Here is a 19,776-nt window from a genome sequence, read left to right as displayed (position 1 = left end):
TATGTGAAAATAAATATAGACCCTGTGAAATGGATTACAGTGCTGTTCAAAGTCTGATAAAATCTGAAAAATTAACCCATCATCCACTTAAGAGCATGTTTAGTGAAGACACGCAAGAGTCCCTTTTTTGCCCTACAATGTTTATTACACTTATATATGACCTAGAAAAAATCAAAATAATTTCTGGTATAGTGTGTGTGGGGAAAATGCATAAAACGATGGGACAGTAAGCGAAAGTGGGACAAGTCAGTTACCCTGACCCAGCTTGTTTACTTGGCTGGGCTCATTTGAGCACTGTACATTTTACAAAACTAAACACCTGGTTCTAGGAACTTAGGAAACAGCACACAGGTTTCAGTGGAGCATGTTGTAGAAAGCAGTGACATGGAAGAGGACTGCCGAGGAGGAAAAATCATAAGCAACTGAGTGCTAAGCATGTTGTTTCCTTAGACACCATTAAATTTCCAGGTAAGAGTTATCATTAGCTGACTGCAAATGCTGTTGACGTAAACAGGGTTAGGGACTGGGTTAATAAAAGCAAGCGTGCATTTTACAGCGGGGCGTGAAACAGGAGAAATTGGCTTTTGAACTCGTGTTGGGTTACGACACATCGGAGGCTGAGCAGTCTGTAGTTGACAACAATATTTTAAACCACTGGGATCTGGTTCTCCCATGACCCATACGGGGAATCTCTAATGTAGCCATTTTGCAAATGGTGCCTCTGCTGGGGTTTTCAAATATTCTCAGAAAGGACTATCGCCATCTCTTAATGGGAGATTTTCCATGAGCCACTTCCCCTCTCTCTCACCATTGTATAACATCCTTGCGGCAACAGATGCCTTTATGGAAAAATATTTGGAAAGTGGTTAGTGCAGTTTTAGATACTATCAGCTGAGTGTAACAGCTGGAAGCAAAGAAGTGCCAGACTCACAGGACCAGGCAGCTCTCTGCAACCTGCCAGCTGAAGCCCGAAGGAACAGGGTTTGGAGAGTACTTTAATTGAGTTTCTTCATTCATCTAACGCAGTGTGTTCTATGAATCAGGCGGTGAAAAAAGCAACACTGTACTCGCCTACTCTTCTGTGTGTCTTGGTTTATTGTCAAAACCACTACAGTGTGAAGACCTGTCCTGGATGGGTAGTAAATTCCTCCAAGAGAGGCTTAAAACGCCTCAGTCTAGCACGTCAACTTCTGCACTCTTTGCCATCTTACAAGTGGGGACCCTGGCAGCTAACGGCAGCCACGTAAAATCTGCACCCATGTGCCCCAGCCGTTCCCTCCAGCACCCGTTCCTCCAGCTCTCTCCTAGCAGCTGCTATTCCCAAGAAAAACCCTTGAGGAATCAGCCCCTAAATGCACAGATGTCTCCGTGCCCCATGTCTTCTAGGGGAAACGTCTAGCCTCACAACCCCCCCATCACCTGCAGGACACCCTGCTGCCTGCCCGCGGTCCCTGCTCGCTCCCAGGATACCTCCTGCCTGCTCACGTGAGCCTCCAGCGAGTGCCCTCAGCCTCGGCCTGCACCTCAACACCCCGATACCGCCCTGCGCTATCCCCAAAGCGTTCCTCCAGCCTCGGAGCCTATCCCAGCAACCCTGGAGGATTTCAGCACCCTTCCCTGAATGCAGTAACCCCAGAAACGCAAATCTTGTGCTGCCCCCGGAGGGGCTCTTGGCGCTGATGCGCCCCCTCCATTGTGCCCCAGACACCGCTCACAAGCCAGGCCCAGAAACACCGACCCCATCCTCGCTGGGACCCACGGTCCCCCTGGTGCCTCTGAGCCCCCTGCCCCCATAAGTAGCCCCCCTCGGCTGTCCACCACCACGAGATCCCCCCCTGAGATCCCCACCGACAACCACCTGCCTGCCCCACAGACCCCTCCACCCCCATGGCTTTCCCCTGCCCCAAGATCATGCACCCCCATCCTCCCCACGGCTCTCCCCTGCCCCACAGACCCCCCAGCCCCTGAGACCTACCATCCCACCCCTCCCACGGCGCTCCCCCTGCCCAAGGATCCCCCATCCTCCCCACGGCGCTCCTCCGCCCCACACACCGCCCAGCCCCACGGCTCTCCCCCCACCGCCCCCCGCCCAAGCCCCGCCCCTGATCAGGCCCCGCCCCGCCCTAGGGCCGCGGCGGGGCCGCGCCGTCCGCTCTTCCGGCGCGTGACGGGGGCGTGCCGCGGCGGCGTCACTTCCGCGCCCCCTCCCTGCCCCGCCCAGCGCGGCCGGCGCGTGGAGCCGGTTGGCGGCGGTTCCGGTGGCGCCTCGCGAGGCGGCCGCGGCGCGGCGCGGGGCGGGCGTGGGGTGGGGTGGGCGGGGGAGAGCCGGTCCCGCTCCCGGTCCCGCGCCCACCCCGGCGACATGGGGCTCAGCTGAGGGCGCCGGTGAGTGGGGCTGCGCGGCCGGGCAGGTGAGGGGTCCGCGGGCCGCGGCGGGGCTCCCGCCCGCAGCGCCCTGCCGCCGCCGCGGCCTCCTCGGCGGCGCCGTCGTGCCCGGGCCGGGGAGGGAGGGGTCGGCGGGGGGCCAGGGCGGTCCGCAACTGCGGCTTCGCGGCCTGGGCGGCCGCCGCTGCCGCCGCGCCCGGGCAGCCGAGGGGCGGCGAGCGCGAAGCCGGCGGCGCCGGGGTCGCCTGGCGGGGCCGCGCTCCCCCCGGCCCGCGCCCGTGCCGCCGTGGCCCTGCCCCGCGCCGGGGCCGCGTGCGGAGGCGGCGGGGGCTTCCTGTGGGTTCGCGCTGGGCGCGCCTCGAGCAGCGCGGGTAGCGGCCGTGTCGCGCCCTTCCGCCCGCGCTGCGTGCCGCGTCCCGGTTACCGGGCGTGACAGCGCGCGGTTAGGCAGAGCGCCTTACCGCCCGGGCGCGCCTGGGCTGCTCCGCAGTGGCTGCATCGTGTTTGTGCAGCAGCGCGAGACTCCCCGGCGAAGTTCCAGGAGTGGCCTCGGCACTTGTCGTACGGCTTTGAGCAGGGGAGTCAGCGTGCTGCGCTGCTCTTGAGAAAGGCTGTAGAGTCTTCTTCTGTCAGCTGAACTGTGGAGAGGGAGATCTCAGGCTGCAAACACCTCAGACATCACTGCCTCGTCCGAAAGAGGATGCCTATCTATGCTTGTTAAGCGCGAAACACCTATTAGGTGAATTAAACGCTGAGAAGTGAAACAGAATTGGTTAGGTGTTCCTTAAAAGCAACTGCCTTATTCAGACAGGTCTTCCATATTCCAGAAAATACCAGGGACTTGCCTTGCTAGAATAAAGGCAGTTAATAGCTTTACATTCGCCAGCCTGTTAAGTGCTTAGCATGGCTTACTGGCCTGTTGTCACATTTCTTATTTTTAATAACCAATCAATGATACTACCGTCCTCTTTAGGCTGCTTCTCTGCAGTCATGTTAACAGCTGAAATGAGGATTTTGCCTTCAAAATTCAGAGCAGTTAAAATTTAGTCTTACCTCTTTAAAGAGTATCTCCTTTTGTTTAAGTACAGCAGCATTTCATTGCAATGCATAAGATGAAAAGAAAGAACTTGAATATCTGCAGTGTTGGCTATAAAAGCTGACTACTGCCAATATGGTGCTTCCATGCTTCCGTGCTGGCCATCAAGCTGTATTTACCTGCAGGTCTTGTGGTTGGATGACTGCTTTCAATCCTGCTGGAGCAGTTCAAGAAGCTATTGTCTCACTCAGCTGAGATAGTGTAGCCTCCAGCTATAGGAGATGGTTAATGTCTAAGCTGTTCTAACTTAATCACAGGTGGTTGTCGGGCCAAGCTGCCTCTGTTTTCCCTTAATGTGATTGTTGAGAATTTTGATGTAGTGTTACAATTCTTTAAAGTACTTTCTTTGCTGTATTAATTTACCAGAACTACATGGTATATTCTTAGCTAGTGCAATTAAAGTTTTAAGTTTCACTTAGCCTATTTATTCCTCTGACTGCATATATATATTTTCTTATTGTAGGTGACTCAGCCATTGTTTGTATGAGATTTGTCCACACACTGCCTCTTCAGACAGGTAGCTATATTTTTCTGTGATCAGCTTGATTGTATCTGAAAACTCTGAAACTGAGTTTTATAAGACACTGTGTTATCTACTGCAGAATATTGAATCACTTGTACCTGTGGAGAAAGAGCTGGACATGCTTGCTTTCTTTCAGCGTTATTTAAGAATGCTACACAGTATAAATCAGACCTTCCAAAACTTAATGTCCATATAGCAATGTCACTGGTGACAGCAGCAGATCTTAGTTGCATGTGCACTGAGGGAAGAGTTGATTTGTCTTCATTTGTGTCACAACAGTAAGGGCTACATACTGCTATTACTTTAAACTGCCTTTGCTTGTTGACTAATTACAAATACAACTTTACAAAGTCTAATGGAGATGTACCATTTAAACTCTGAACTCTATAATTCAATTATGAATTTATTGATGCTGGTTTAAATCTCCTTTCCTGACTCCTGGGAAACACACTGTTAAGGTGGCTTGGTGAAGTTAACAATACGTTGTGTATTTTCAGTGTAGTCACCTGTGAGGAAGGACACTAGCTTTTAACAGCATGGAGTGTTCCAATGTGAGAGTCTAAGTCAGCTAGTGAAAAATTGCGATAAAAGTACTTATCTTTTAAAGTGCTTCAGAAAATGGGTAAGCGTTCCAGTTACAGATGGGATGCTGAGGTGAGGTGCAGAATGTAAATGGTTCAGAAGGCTCTATGTAAAGCATAGAGCAGAATGAAGGCCTTTTCTCAAGCGATTGCTCAGGCTGGTGGTGCTGCTGAAAATGAGTCTCTTGCCCTGGCCACGTTTTCTGCCACCTTGCTATGGCACCTTAAGTGTTCTGTGACTGTGTGCAGTCTAAACACAAGGCAGAAGGACTTAGCCTGTCACAGATAACTCGCGATCTAAGGTGTGTCACCGAAATTGGTCCTTGTAGAAGCTATACTTTTCTCTTAAGATTTTCAGAGCAAATAACTTTTCTAATGTATGACTGTTTAGCCTGTAGTGAGATGGTGGTCTGATTTGGTTTGGCTGTGAAATATGCAGATCGTACATTGCATGTAGCCATTGTAAATGTTGAGGGGTAGTAAATTGTGGGTTTTTTTCTCTAGTCAATGGCTAAAGTTCCAGTTCCTGCTGTTTGATGCCTCCAGCGAAAGTCAATTTCTAGCTTTCCAGTTACTTTCTTTTGCTTTACTTCCATATCTCTAATCTCTATCTCATATTTCCTGTTCTCAGTTAAACACTTCTGTTTAGTGTGTAACTTTTTATTAAATGTTTTTCCTTTTCAGTATGTCTCCCCTTTCTGTCTACTTTACTCTCTGATGAATTAAAATCAGTTTGTAGGCTAGACTGTTCAAACAGAAATGTTTTATTGTACTTCTGTGCCTTGATTTTTACTAGTTATACCTTTTGACTTCATGTTGCTTTGATTCCGAAAGTCCTCCTGTTACCATGGTAACTGACTGTCTCAGTTTTTTAGAACAACTCTTCCCAACTTCTGTGTGCATATACAGTATTAAATTTGAATTTAGCATGGTGAGCTATGCCCTTCCCTTTCTAGTCTTGTTTTTTCTCAGCTGTCATCTCCTTCAGAATTTCTTGCTGAGGTTATGACTGCACATCTTCCATCATCTTTTTGTTTGTACCCTCCCTATCCAAGTCCCACCAGGCACTGGTTAACTTCTTTCTGGCTTTGGCCAAAGCTGCCTGTCCATGCCAGCAGGAGGAGAAAGAAGCTTAATGAAGGGGATCCAAGCAACCTTGAGGACTGCATTTCCAGCAGAGCCACTGGACAGCATCCACTGACTTCCTGAATACCTTCCAGAAGTAGTGATGCTGTTCCAGGTGCTCTGCTTAGTGTCTTCCAGTGCCCTCTAGACTGATGTTTGAACTCATCATGCTCTCTCATGCCTTCTTTTTTTTTTCGTTTTTTTTAATGTTGTGTCCTAGAATTAGTTTCTGTTTCCATATTTCTTTTTCATTCAGCCCTTTTTTCTTCTGGAAAGTGCTCAGTGACTCACTCAGGCACTAAATCATCCCAAACCTAAAAGGGGAGGGACTAAAGGTCCAAGCTGCCCAGTCAGGCAGCATGCAACATCTGGCTAGAGGGGGGAAATGGGGAGGGAAGTTGCGTAATGGTAGCTGAGTATGATTGAGAAACTTAGTAATTCAGCCCTCTCTTGTTAGCATGCTATCTGAGAGGCATTGTGCATCAGACAAATAGTTTTGCTGCTGTCCTAACAAATTCTTTAAAAAAAAAAAAAAAGTCCTCTGAGGTCCTCAGATTAATTTTTCTTATTTGCGTCTAGGATGTAGCGTCCATACTATCTTCTGTGTGGAGGATAAAATGGACAATCAGCAAGACACGAACTTTCAATGATGTGGGGCCAAATTCTGCTTGTTCTGTGGGAATGAAATGGCATTTATTGTTAAAGCCAAGTATATGTGAATCAGCCAGGTCTAAGTGAGTCACCCAGGTCACAGAGTAAATCTGTACTGGAACGGGAGGGAGTTGACATGGAGAAAGCCAGGTTTTCATCAAGCATCTTAACCAGTGGCCCCTTTTTCTTTTTTGGGAAGCTTTCAGATGCTACTTGCTTTAGTTTGGTCAAATGTCAACAGTGGATTGCTTTAACTTGGCTTCTGTCAGGTTTAAGCCTGATGGTATTTGGGGTGGAGGGAAGAGATTATGTTCCTTTATATATTGTGCAAGAAAGTTCTTCAGGTAATTATTCTAAAATTCTAAGTTTCAGGAACTATAAGAAAGGACCTAATTACACTTCATTTATTTTGACCATTCCTCAATACATAAGCAGTATCTGTGTAGTGTGCAAATATATGCTCCTTCTATATATGTTTAGACTCATCTTTCAGATATCTTAGACTTGCTTACTCCATTCTCCAATGCGAGTGGGTGGAGGCCTTAAAGTGTATGCTTTTGGGAGCAGAGTTTACCTGTGTCCATAGCATGGTGTCTTGTGTGGCCAAGCCTGCTTTGGGCCTATAGGCATGTTGTTGTGCAAATTAGTAGGCTTTGTGTTCTTCTAGTGGAAAAAAATAACATTTTGACTAGAGCATGAATCTGGTCATGTCTGCAACGATAGTGTTCACACAAAAATATAGTTCAAAAATCCTAATTTTCTAATTGTACAATTTAAAAAATATTTTAAATAACAGTAACACTAAAGCGTTTCTCTGTCACTGTTATACAGTGTGATAAAAATAGTTTTCATTCATAAAAAGCTATTTACTTTGTTAAATAATCTGCTTAGAAGAAAACAAAAGTTCAGTTTTTGGTAAACTGTGTTTTTATTATAGCCTCAACTCTGACACATTTGTTCCTGGTTGAAATTAGATTGTAGTCTTTAATCTTTTGTAGCTGAAAAGCAGTCTTAAATAACAAAGGATAGGTGATTCAATAGTTACTGCTCAGGAGTTATGAATGTGACCTTATGCAAAAATCCTATGTACTGTGTGCTGCTGCTGCTTTTTTTTAAATATGAAACTTAAGGGGTCATAATCTAGCTGCTTGCTCTTAAAGGTGGTGAGGTATCATCCTGTTTGTAATTTTATCAGTTTTCAAAATGCAGATAGCTCTGTTAATTGTTCTTGCATAGGTCATGTATTTTTCCTTTTTAAAAGGAATTTAGCCCCTTTTCTCATTCTGGTTTATTAGATTTGTGGCATTGCATTGTTCATCTTAAAGCAGCTCTTAGGAAGAGGACTAGGTACTGGCATTTGTACAGGTACAAGCCCACTGCGTGTGGTCTTCCCCCCAGCTGGATTGAAATTTCATATATTTAAGACCAAAAGACAGTCCTTCAAAATCAAAATACCTAATTCTGTTTCCTTTTAGACTTTTATCAAGGTTTAGTAATGTGTTGCTGACTTTTTCAGTTAGAAGGTACATACAGCAGCAGAAATGGACACTCCTTGGGATTTTATTCTAACTAGTAGGGAGAAACAATGTGGAGGATATCAAAATGAAAGGTGACAGATGACAATGGCTATGAAATCAGAGTTTGCAATTCTTATACAGGGTGTAGGAGGTAGAACAGCAAAGTAAAAAGGGTTTCAAGAAATGAAGTAATAAAACTGACTTTGTTTTATGAGCTTTTACTGACTGCAGATGCAAGAAAGAACACATAGATCATATTGTAAAAAATGGTTATAAAGAATGTGTATAAAAGGACAGTGAGAATCAGTAGGGGCAGATATTGGAAAGACCAAAGTGCAAACTGAGGTGCAGCTAGCAAGAGACAAAGCCATCAAGGTTTCTATAAAAGTACATTAATAGTAGGAGGAGGGCTAAAATATGTGGCCTTTCTTTTAGTGGAGAAAGTATGTATCTACAGAAAGTGCAGCACATTTAAAGTGTTCAGTGCCTTTTTTGCTTGTCTTCTGTGAAAGATAATGTCATGTAGGTGACTGATTTTATTAATACATCTAACGAGGTAATATTTTGCATTAGAAAGTTCTTTGAACATTTCATACTTCGAACATGCAGAGTTGGCACTGATAAGCTTCATTGTAAAATTCTTAAAGCAGCTCAAACAGCTTAGAGGCTATTGCTGGACTCAAGTACTAGAAGACTAGCAAAGGGAAATCTTCAGTGTTATATGAAAGAGAGCTGAGGAAGAGGAGTTGGACGTTTGACAGTTCTTAATCTGAACTGCGGGTAAAAGATGAGATAAATAAGCAAGTATTCTATTTTCCAAGTACTCAGAAGATAACTGGGAGAAGAATGGCAACATGAATTGATTTATGAAAAACTAATTGCACCAGATAAGTCTATTATCTTTCTACTGCAGAGCAGCAGGCTCTATGGATAGGGCAGAAACAGTAGAGGTCTTGCCCCTTGATTTTTAATAAAGTTTTTTGAGGGCTGGGTATAGTTGTCTTTAATGAAAGCATCAGTCAGTTGGCTGATAGAATGTGCTTATTAAATTCTCAGGGAGTCTGTGTTGGAGGACATGATGGGAGTTCAAAATGATCTGAAAAACGGGGTGAAATTCAGTAGGGACAAATGCAGAGCACTGTACTTCGGCAAGAATTACCAACTGTTCAAATGCAGTATGAGAAATAACTGCTTAGGTACTAGAAAAAAGGACCTGGGGGTGTACTGGATCACAAGTTGAACATGAGTCAGTGTCATGCTGTTAGCAGAAAAGGCAAGTATCTCACTGGGATGTTTAAACAGGAGTATTGTCTGTGAAATGTGATGATTAAATCCTTTGGCTGTATTTACTGTTGGTATACTCTCAAAGTACGAAAAGTATCTGTTTTGGGTGCCAGAATTCAAGAACAATTTGGACCACTTGGGAAGAGTTCAGAGAAGAGAAATGGGAATGATCAGAGTCTGAGGAAACATAACTCCACAGAGATGGAGGAAAATTAGAGTTTGGCAAGAGACAAGAATGTTGAGGGGAATGTAAGAGACTTCAGGTATTTAAAAGATCTTGCAAGAGGGAATGCCGTTTTCCATGGCCGTGATGGACAGTTCGAAATAAGGTTAAGTTTCATCAATGAAAACACAGATTATACCTTAAACACAGACACTTTCTCACAGTAGAAAGTAGTACTTTAAGAACTCTTTTTATTGGTGACCATCAAGAGCAAGGTGATGCATTGAGAAAGAGAAGTATAGTTGATTTAGGTTGGAACAGACTAAGCTCCCCATTGATGCTAATTTTAGTCTGTGTTGGGCCAAGCAGGGGAAAAAAGCACAGAGTTGTTTTTGTCCACTGCTTGGTCATATTGTGTGAGTTTAGACGTTGCACAGGTGGAATAGGTTAGATTATGCTATGCATATTTGTTTAGAAAGATACTGTGTTCTGGATGTTAATCTTTCTCTCTCTCTGGGATTTTGCTTCTTGTGAATGAAGCATGTTCTCTGGTGCTGTAGGGAGATCCTAAAAACCTCCAAACGGTAGAAATTCTGTGATATGGGGTGTGTGTAACTTTAATGTAGTAGAGCATTGCTAAATTCTTGGTTAGTTTAGAAGTCTTAGTAGCTGCGGATTAGTGCTTTAGACTTGAGCGGTAATCCTGATGCTTCTTATCTGTGCTTAGGAAGGTCCACCTTGGGCTTTGAAGATCATTTTTGAAGGACGTATACTTCAGTGTAATAACTAGTATGAGGAACCTGGGTGAGGACAGCCAGATTTCAAACTGGAAAGTCCAGCTGTCAATATAGCACTGCTATTTCGCATATAATTATTTTCAGTACTCTTAAAGTTGATTTTGTGTGGTTGTAGTAGATTGTGTGACAAAACAGAGGACCCAACTATTCTTTCTATTTCAGTGGTAGATTAAGAAGATAACTGGAGCAAACGAAAAAATTAATCCTGTTTGTTTTTCTACTATACTATGCCTCCAGATCAATGAAGAAAAGTACAGTTGCCCTTGCGAACTCTGTCCTTTAGATCTGCCATAGTGATTAGCAACAACAATAGCAAGAGCTTATCTTCTGGAGGATACGTTTAACACTGTAGTAGATAGCAGGAGCTGAAAGTTCAATGATGTTGGCAAGGCTTGGCCTCTAATGCAGAGATTGTATGGTATGTTGCAGTTACATTGTATCACCTGCCTGAATTTACCTTCACCCTGTAATAGTATGTATTAAACTGTATATCTTTTGGATACAGGTGAATTTCCGGAAGTCCTATTACTATTGAATTGTTAGAGAATTTTTTTTTGTGAGCAGAGAGATAGGGTTTTTTACTTATGTTTCTCAAACAGAACAACTGTTTTTAGAAGAGCAGAGGAACCCTAACATACCTACCATTGTCAAAGCTGTGAAGGACAGTGAAGTCAAAGGGGTTCTGCTGGATTCAGCAGTCTTTCGTTGAGGGCGCTAGCATCTAAAACAGGTGCTTCTGCCACTGTAGCAGTAGTCCAGCTCTGACAAGCCAGCAAAATGTTCTTTTCAGACCTACTGAATAATTCAAACAGCTATGTAAAAGGGCTATCAAATAGACAGTCTTGGCAAGCGTGTTCTTTGGATTAACCCTCCCTTCATTTGGTCCATTTGCTGAAAACCCCCCAAAAGGTAAGTACTGTTTCAAGAGAGGGTCTTGACATTGCTTTTCTGCCTCATAGACAAATTTGATTGCTAGAGCCTTAATACTGGCAATATTGAAGACCTATGGTGTGAAAAGGAGTAATGATTTTTTTGGCACCTATTTGGGCAGCCAAGCTTTAAATGCCAATGGTGTATGGATGAAACAAAATTTCTGCCTATCTCTTGTTCTGTACAATTGTACTGCTACAACAGTTACCTAGCTGCTTGAGTGAGATCAGCCCGTGGATGAAGGGTGTGGGGCTGGAGCAGAGACAAATGTAATACCTCTGAGCAAATGGAAGCACTCTGAAATTGTTTAGCCTCCTTTGTTGAAGGCATGTTGAGGTCTCTGACTCTGTAAATTTCATTAGTTCATCTGCAAATTTTACTTCTCATTTGCAATACAAATTGTATTTTCTTATGACTGTGTCTTTTACAGCACAAGTACTTTATTAAGGAATGGCCAAAAATGTGCAAATGCACATAATGCTTTACTGCACAAATTGTATGCCCTTTGTGGGGAATGTGCAATGAAAAGTAACTTATGGTTTTGTCAGCTCTATGGAGTTGTTACTGTATAGCATGTTAGCGTAGGTATCTGCTTAGAGTTCTTCCCTTTTCCACATCTTATCCAACTACGTCACTTCCAGAGAAAGAAGAGTGCTCTTGTCAATAGTGAGGCAGTTAACGTAGTTGCATTCTGAGCATGGATTATGAAGAATTTTTGTGCTCCAAGCTGATACTGGTATGCTAGTAGCATTTGTGACACTGGTTCTTAGATTATAGTCATTTCTGTAGTGATTATCAGTACAGCATACGCTTTAAAGTGCTGCTGCTGCTTTGCTGGAGGCTGCTGGTCCTCATAATTGCATTGGTAGGATGGATCATATGAGTACTTCTCTCATGTTTCAATGCAAAGTAATTTGGATTTGCCTAGTCCCCAGCTTGAATGTGGAACAAATGTAGAGTGCTTCAGTTCATGCTGCTTGCTGTTTTCCTCCTATTGCATAAATGACGAGGAAGCAAGAGCATCTTAAATGCCGTAATTGTCTGTCCAGCTGAGGTCACCAATAACACTGTTGTAAAGTGCTTTTTGCCAAACATTGATCGGTATGGTAGGAGAAATAACAAAGACCAGTCAGACAGGGATTGTGCTCCTACCAGACTGATTAGCTCCTACCAGAAAAAGCTGTAGATATCAGGTTGAGAATATGTTGGTGTGTACCCTGTGAGAATTCTTTCTATTGACTTGTTGTTAAATAGTAGTTCAGCTTTTGTAAATCTCACTTTCCTTGGGGACCGTCATTCCCAATATTGTGGGCAGTCAGATATACCGACAGTTGTTTGGTAAGTTCATGTCGCAGTATTTTGCGGTCTGCTTAGTGTTTCCCTCTTTCCTCCCATCTTATCTTTGCTAGATACCTGAAGTCTGTTTTATATCTACGCTCTCCTCCATCAGGGAACCTCCTCATTCCTTGGAGGATGATTTGTTTTTTAGCTAGGTTAATGTTTCCTTATTTTGAAAGTCTGGTAGGGTATTCATTAAGTACAGGTGTGAAAATGGCCTTGTAGACATCCATAATATCAGCCTGAAGGACAGGAAAAATACACTAACTTGCATTTGATTCCCCTCTCAATGTTCTATTAAGGTAAGATAATATTCAGTGGCTCAGTTTGGGTTTTTACCTCTTGGTTGTTTTACTTTCATTTGGATGAAGGAGTTGCTTGTGGAGTTCCTTTTCTCTGTGCTTCAGCTAGGGAGAGGCCAGATCACACATTCATGCCCTTGTTACAACATAATCTAAGTTAGGTCTTGGCCAAGTTCTTCAGTTCTACCTGTATAAAGTAGGGCATTTTAAAGACTCCACGAGGAATTTCTAGATTGGAGTGTTTGCAGGCAAGGTGCGAATGAAGTTAATGTCTGTCAGGAAGCTGTACGTGTGAATTTCTAACTGCATTAATCACACTGGTTTGCTAGGTATCGTGGATAAAGCTTACTCCATCTGGAATCAGGTTACTCTTCTGTAGTTTCTATAAGAAGTATACAAATCCGAGGAATTTGCAGGGCTTTTACAAGGGGTTCAGTTGATGCTTAAGTATGATCTAGTTGAAGCTTCAGGGTGAGATGTCAGCTTTGAAAGAGCTGCCTGCAGTCACTGTTACGTAGACTCAGAGTGACCCCTCCTGCTCCTTTGTCTAGCTTGTTGGGAAAGCAAGACTAAAAAGCTGCTGCTTGCTTTGTGGCTCTTTAAGATGTTTTCAGGTATATAACATGCTTGGCCCTTGATCCCTTTACTGTGAGGTACTAAGCATCAGCCTGGGGGTGGGGGTTAGGGTGCTGGACACCTCTTGTTTCTCTTTGGGTGACTCTCTGGGAAGATCTGGAATAAAATTGTAGCTTTATACTATAAACCTGAGATCCAAGACCAGACTCATGCTCATCAGAAATGGCTGTGGGGACAGTCCTGGTGTTAACGTCTTATGTTCCAGAGGATATTTCAGAGATCTGGCAATTGACGATGAATTTAGTACCTTGCCAGTACTGGAACTGCCAGTTTTGTTAATTCCTTGATGATCTATAAAAAGTCATTAAATGTTTTTGTTTTAAATGATTTGTCTTGCAAGTCACCACTGTTTGAGTGTTCTTTTACAAAAATCTATTGGATATGTTAAATGGAATATTTTTTGTAATATATGTAATGGTATTTAACACTTATCCTATGTATGACTTTCCTTTTTTCACATCAGCACATAAAACCAGCAGGTGCTTCTGGGAATATGAGACTTCTGTTCAGTTTGCCTGTGACAACTGAGTATGCATGAGAGAAAACAGGCACTATTGTTTTTTCCAGCATTATTTTTAACCAATCTTGATTAGCTATTTGTGTACTTTATTTACTTTGTAATTTATTTGTGTTATTGACCATGCGCAAAATTTTGAGGGATGTAAAATCCCTCATATCGTAAGAAATATATATTAAAAAAAAAACCTGTAAAAGGTGCTGAAAAGGAGACAAGGATGATCAAAAGTGTGGAAAGACCTCTGTAAGACAAGCTATTGCAGTCATGTCTGCATGGCAAAGAGAGGACTGAAGGGAGAAGAGAACAGTTTATAAAAAATCACAGATGGCAAGGAGGGGGTAAATTGTGAATAACTTCTGCCCTTTCAGATACGAGAATTAGGAGGCTTTGGCTGAAACTAGCAGGTGGAGCAAAATAAGCAAAAATTCTTCCCTGTGGACTGTGGAATTCCTTGCTGCAGGATGCTGACATGTTTAAAATCTGTCCAGAACGTAATGAGAAAATTTAAGAAAAATCCATTTAGGAGCATTAAATGAGAAGGTGTAGCATTTAGCTCAGGAAGCCCTTGAATTGCAAGTCACTGTAATCAGGGAGAGTCTACAGGGAAGTGTCATTATACTAGTCTTCCCCTGGGGTTTGTTTGACTGCTGCTCTTCTAGATGCTGGGATAAATAGACATTTCATATGACGTTTCAGGGCTGTTCTTGTGTTGTTCTGTTAGCCTTCAGTTGGGGTTTTCATTCTTGGGTTACTTTTATTCAAAGGGTAGAGAGTAAAAGCTACTTAAGCATTTCATGTTTGGAGAGAGTGGTGGCAGTCATTATGGTGCTTTAAAAAGCTAGCCTCTAGTTTGACATGCTGCTTCTGAAAAAGCAAAGCAGATGGGGGAAATCTGAGTTGAGCATCAGGACCAGAGCTATCTGAAAAGAGTTTACTTCTGAATATTTGGGTAGATGCTGGTGGTGTTCTAGTTAGTGAGGTCCACACTTGAGGAAAGAGTGCTGCTTGATATGTTTAACATGCTAAATTACGACATTTCAGTTTTGGTTTTAAGAAAACTAACTTTGCTTGTTATTGCAGTGAAGACAGATACCATTCTATCTCATAGTCCTGTTAAGAAAGTTTCTACGCAGAGGAGGAAAATAATCTATCTAGAAATGGTAGTTCAAATAGCGAACATCAACTTACCCCAAACATGATTATGTTAAGGAGAATTTCTCCTTTTTGGTAAGTATGCTGGATGAAAAAATATAAATGGAGTGATAATAGCAAGCTATTGCTTATTGAAAGCAGTAGTTCTGCAGGTGATCTAAAGACCTTTGCTTACTGTCAGAATCAAGTGCTGAGCAGATTGCAGCTGTTAAAGGGAGATCAAGTGTCAGATTGTCGCAGAGTTTGTTTCCGTTTTACAGATGTCTCACACTGCTGATGCTATAGAAATCATTCCCAAGAGATACACAAGCACTACAAAGTATCATTTAGTCCGTGCTATTTAAAGGCGTGGATGGAATATGTTCTAGTAGGCTGCCGTGAGTTGATCTAATTTCACTGATTGTAGAAGCTCTTCTGTAAGGGATAATAATTTACTAAATAGCTAGAACACTACTGGATTTGTAGGACTGTCCTGAATGACCTGCATAGATTAGCTAAATGGACATGGACTGTAGTTTAAATTTACAGACATGAAGGAATTGGGCGTTAAACATTAGTCCTGTACTCCATTCTCTTCTTGTCTTTGTCCAACTTATGTTGGTGGATGTAGTGTGTAACTTTCTTCCCTCAGTTTTCTCATTTTATCTCATGTTTTTTTTAAGAGTATATTAATCATTTTAAGGAGCTAAGCTGTCAGGTCATATAAATTCTTGTGCATAAGACAATTGTCAGCAACGGCAATTTAATCTCTTAATGCAACTTGTTTAACAGGCTTTTTACATTGTTTAATGAGATTTATTTCAGTTATCATTAGAATTTAAACAAGACAAATACAAGCAGTCCTGCTTGACAAACATTTTAAATTTTGTTGAAATCTTTGATACAACCTTTTAACTTTCTTTGAATACTATAGGGCAAGGCTAAAAGCTCAATTTTTAATGGTTCCTCCCATTCATGCATAGTATTTATATTGATTGGAGGGCTGATGTATGCATGAGAAGAGCTCTTTCCATCAAGCATTGCTGATTGAGCTAAAGTCAATGTGGTACCTACTTCCGAGTCTCAATTTATGATGCTGTATTTTAAAAATTGTAATTTAAATCAACTATTAAAAAAAACAGGTTGAAGTGCTGGAGTTCAAGTATTTGCACCTGTATATCGTGACTTCTTATAAAATTTTTAAAGGTAGATGTAATTTGGTGCTGTTGTTGTTCTGGAAGATACAGTGTATACGCATTAGCACTCATATAGCTGAACTTTCTAAGGAATCGCTTAAGTTTTATACCACTACTTTAGAAAAGAATGAATAAACACAGCTCTCGGCCTGGTTCAAAATGCTCAGCAGAAAGCAGAAAGAAGTATTAAGTTGTGCTTGTAATATGAAAGAAATTAAGCAAGCAATTTTGCGTCTTTATAATGAATTTGGTTAGTTGTCTAGAATATGCTGTACTCATATGCAAACTATATATACTGTTGAAGAACCAAGGCTGAACTGTCTTTTAGAGGAAAGTTCATCTCTTGTGATTAACCTATTTTTGCTTGATAAACTACTTGTAGGCATACAGAAATTTGATTCAAGTGTTCTTATGTTAACCTTAAAAATATTTTCCAAGAATTTTAAGGGGGGGGGGGGATCCTTGCCTCCCATTATTGAGCATCCATACCACAAAAGCAAATATATCCCAGGAAGCAGATACTCTGCATCACACAATAAGGCGGCAGCCACACAGGAAAGGTTGGGCTCTTGGCACAGCCCCTGAGGGGAAATGCTTCCTTCAAAGGACACATTGTTGCTGTATCTGGGTCTTCAGGCTCCCAATTCTTGCTGTAGTACTTGCAGTTCTCTTGGTGCTGAGAAGGGGCACCTCTGCCATCTCCATTATCTACCCATAATAGTCTTGGTTATTTAATCGGTGTAGAAGGACTGAGTGAAGTTCATGCTTCATGGAAAACAAGGAGCTTCCTCCTCCTTTTGGATATGGTTTCAGTACTCAACTATTAAAGACTAAAGCTGAGTTTAGTGGCGCCATGCCTTACCAGAGATAATTAAAACTCTTTAACTTTCTCTTCCAAGAATAAATAAAACCTTTCATTGTCCTTGTTGTCAAAGTTTGAATTCTAACCCAAATGTCTAGTCGAAAATGTCTTCCAAAATAGGAAAGAAGCAATAAGCATGTAAAATAAATGTATGCTTTATTGGGTTCCCAGGCTGGGGAACAGAGACCTCCTTTCCCTTATGACAGTCAGGTGAAGGGTCCAGAAATCTAAAAAGGAAACAAGGAAGGATTGTATTTCTGCATGCCTGCGAGTGACAGAAAACATTGGCAATTTTCACTTTTGGTGCTTGATTTAGCCATTGAAAACTTTCATTAATATAAATATCTGCTACTTGAAGTAAGATAAATGGCATTCCAAGATTAAAGTGCTTGACTAAGTGTTCTCGATATGACTGACTGTTTTCCTAAATTCTCTTCTAACATATCTTCAGTTTGGACTTAATTGCGTTAGTAATGAACGCTAGTGACTTGAAAGTGAAGATCTGAAAACCACTTAGAAAGTGAGTTAGGAGTACAGTATTGGCTATTGAACTTAATTATCATGACAAATTACAATTCCGAGTTTATTGTTAGATGTAGAATTATCTTTCCTTAATGTAGCATGTATTTTACTATAAACATTGCAATTGCTATTGCAGCCTGCAAAAAGTATACTTTACAAAGAATACACTTTACAAATGTAAATACAATTTTGGTTTGGTGATTGTTGGATACAATGGTCTTCCTTAAGCCTAAACACAGAAACAAAAGCTTGCATTATAAGAGAAAGCCTAAGATGGGAAGTGATAAAATAGGTATTGAGTGGAGGGCTTTGTTAAAATTTAGCTCGTGTACTTGTAAAATTTCCACGTATTCATTAAACTATTATGTCATTCTTATTGTTAGAGCTTGGTTAGTTGACTGAAGTGTTAAGCTTTGTTTGTAGTACAAATTATAACCTTAACTCCCTTGAAAATATAGCTGGAAGATTTTTAGTTCTTCAGTAGTTCTTTCAGCTTGTATGTCCTATCCAAACATATATTGTACATTATGTGGCTAACTTGGTATTTAAAGATGCAGCCAGTAGCTACTGGCAAACTCTAAATGGCAAAAACTTTCATTCCTGTAAGGTGCATTTCTCCAATTAAAGGCACCTTTCAAGGAGAATCCCTCTGCTGTTTTAATCTGGTTTAGGATTGTGTATACATATGAAAAAATAACTAATACTGAAAGCTTTACAGGTGATTTTAAATTAACTCACTTAAGCTCATGTAGGGTATGTCGAAGTAAAATATGGTAGTCTTTTTATGGTCATAAGTCCCATTTTCAAACATGGTAGCTGCAGAATTTCGGTTAAGATGTGTAATAGGTACAGAGTGTGTGAACTCTGTTTCAGTTCTGATGTGATCCTTGAGTGACGTGCTTTTTTTAATGTGTTTCAGGGCAGGCAAAGACAGGGTCTTGTGCATGGCGTCAGGCATGTCAGGTGATGTGCTATGAGTCTGTAGCAGCCCAGGTACATTGTCCAGAGTGTAACGTAATCCTGCCTGCTGCAAGCCATGGCTGCTAGTGGTGCAGAAAATAAGTGCAGGTTGTCACTGTTGATGGGACATGAGTGGTGTGAAAATGCATGGTTTAGGTGCACCTGTGGTTGGTAGAAGTTTCCTGAAGACTCTGAGAAGCTATTAAAAGCCTTTGCAAGCTATTTCCTTTTGGGAGATACCCTGACTAATCAGTGGGAGGGATGGATCAATCCCGATGAAAGACTGTTTCTAGAGACAACATGTGAGAACGTAGGTTTCAGCAGAGCAATCTTACATATCCCTTAAACTCAAGTGCTAGCATTTGTAATTGCGAGTGAGTTTAAAAATGGTCATTTTTTTTCTTTTTCAGTGGCTGCAGGTTCTGCCAACCTTTTTGGAAGCAGCCAATGGAAAAAAATTAAGAAATAGTATGTTATTTTTGAATATAGTGAAATTGGACCTCTTACGTAAAGAAAAAGGACTGGAAAGTAAATTTTGAAAAGGTGTCCAAGCCTCTGTGTGTTGAAGGTTTGGTTTTAGTTCTTGAAAGTTTGAAGCGTTCTACTTAAGTTTGCCTTTTTGGGGTGGTATATTTTAAACATGCAGTATGTTATGTAATACAGTTGCAGAAAAGTGTGCTCCTAAACATTTTGTCTGTGTATTCCCCCCATCCTATTCCTTACAGTCGTCTTAGCCTTTATACCCTTCTCCATATATTTACTGGTACAGTGCATTCAGTGAACTCAGTGTTGCAGATTGAGCTCTTCAGGTATGGTATGTGGAAGTCATTAGACTTCTTGCATGGGCAGGAGCTGTGAGCTGATAAGACTTTTCCTCTGGTAATCTCTTGGTAAAATTTGCTGACATTCTCTTCTGCTGATATTCAGATATAGCCCATGCTGTGTTTTGATTTTTTTTTCTAAAAATGGGAATGTATTCTTTCAGAATTTCTGAAATTACATCTCCCTGGCTTGTTACTGCTGTTCCAGTTTGAGTTCTTCCTCCTTTTTGAATTTCATAACTGCTAATATGGCAGAGATTAAGCATTAGTTAATATTTTGTGTATGTAAACCAATTACTTACCTCCTGTAGGTCCATTGCATGGAACACTGAAAACCCTTACTGTAATGCAGGAAAAAATGTTCTAAATGAGTGGAAAATCACAGGCTACCGGAACAAGAATAAAATCTGGAAATAAATATTGCCTTTATAGGCTCTGT

The 19,776-nt window shown here is 41.8% G+C and overlaps 1 protein-coding gene across 4 annotated transcripts in view; it reads left to right on the top strand.

Moving 5' to 3' along the window:
- Nucleotides 1-2,157: 2,157 nt before the first annotated feature.
- ATP13A3 (ATPase 13A3) overlaps nt 2,158-19,776 on the top strand; it is a 65,563-nt gene continuing 47,944 nt past the window's right edge. For 2 of the 4 annotated variants that reach the window (XM_064516814.1, XM_064516810.1), the window contains exons 1-2: nt 2,158-2,385; nt 3,945-3,998. The gene's annotated coding sequence lies outside the window, so the exon portion shown is untranslated. Of the gene's footprint in view, nt 2,412-2,954; nt 3,125-3,944; nt 3,999-19,776 lie in introns of those variants that run through there. The other 2 variants (XM_064516812.1, XM_064516811.1) reach the window with 2 other exon arrangements.

Source organism: Dromaius novaehollandiae, chromosome 9, assembly GCF_036370855.1.
Source record: "Dromaius novaehollandiae isolate bDroNov1 chromosome 9, bDroNov1.hap1, whole genome shotgun sequence".
Lineage (NCBI taxonomy): Eukaryota > Metazoa > Chordata > Aves > Casuariiformes > Dromaiidae > Dromaius > Dromaius novaehollandiae.
This window is presented reverse-complemented; position numbering and strand designations above follow the sequence as displayed.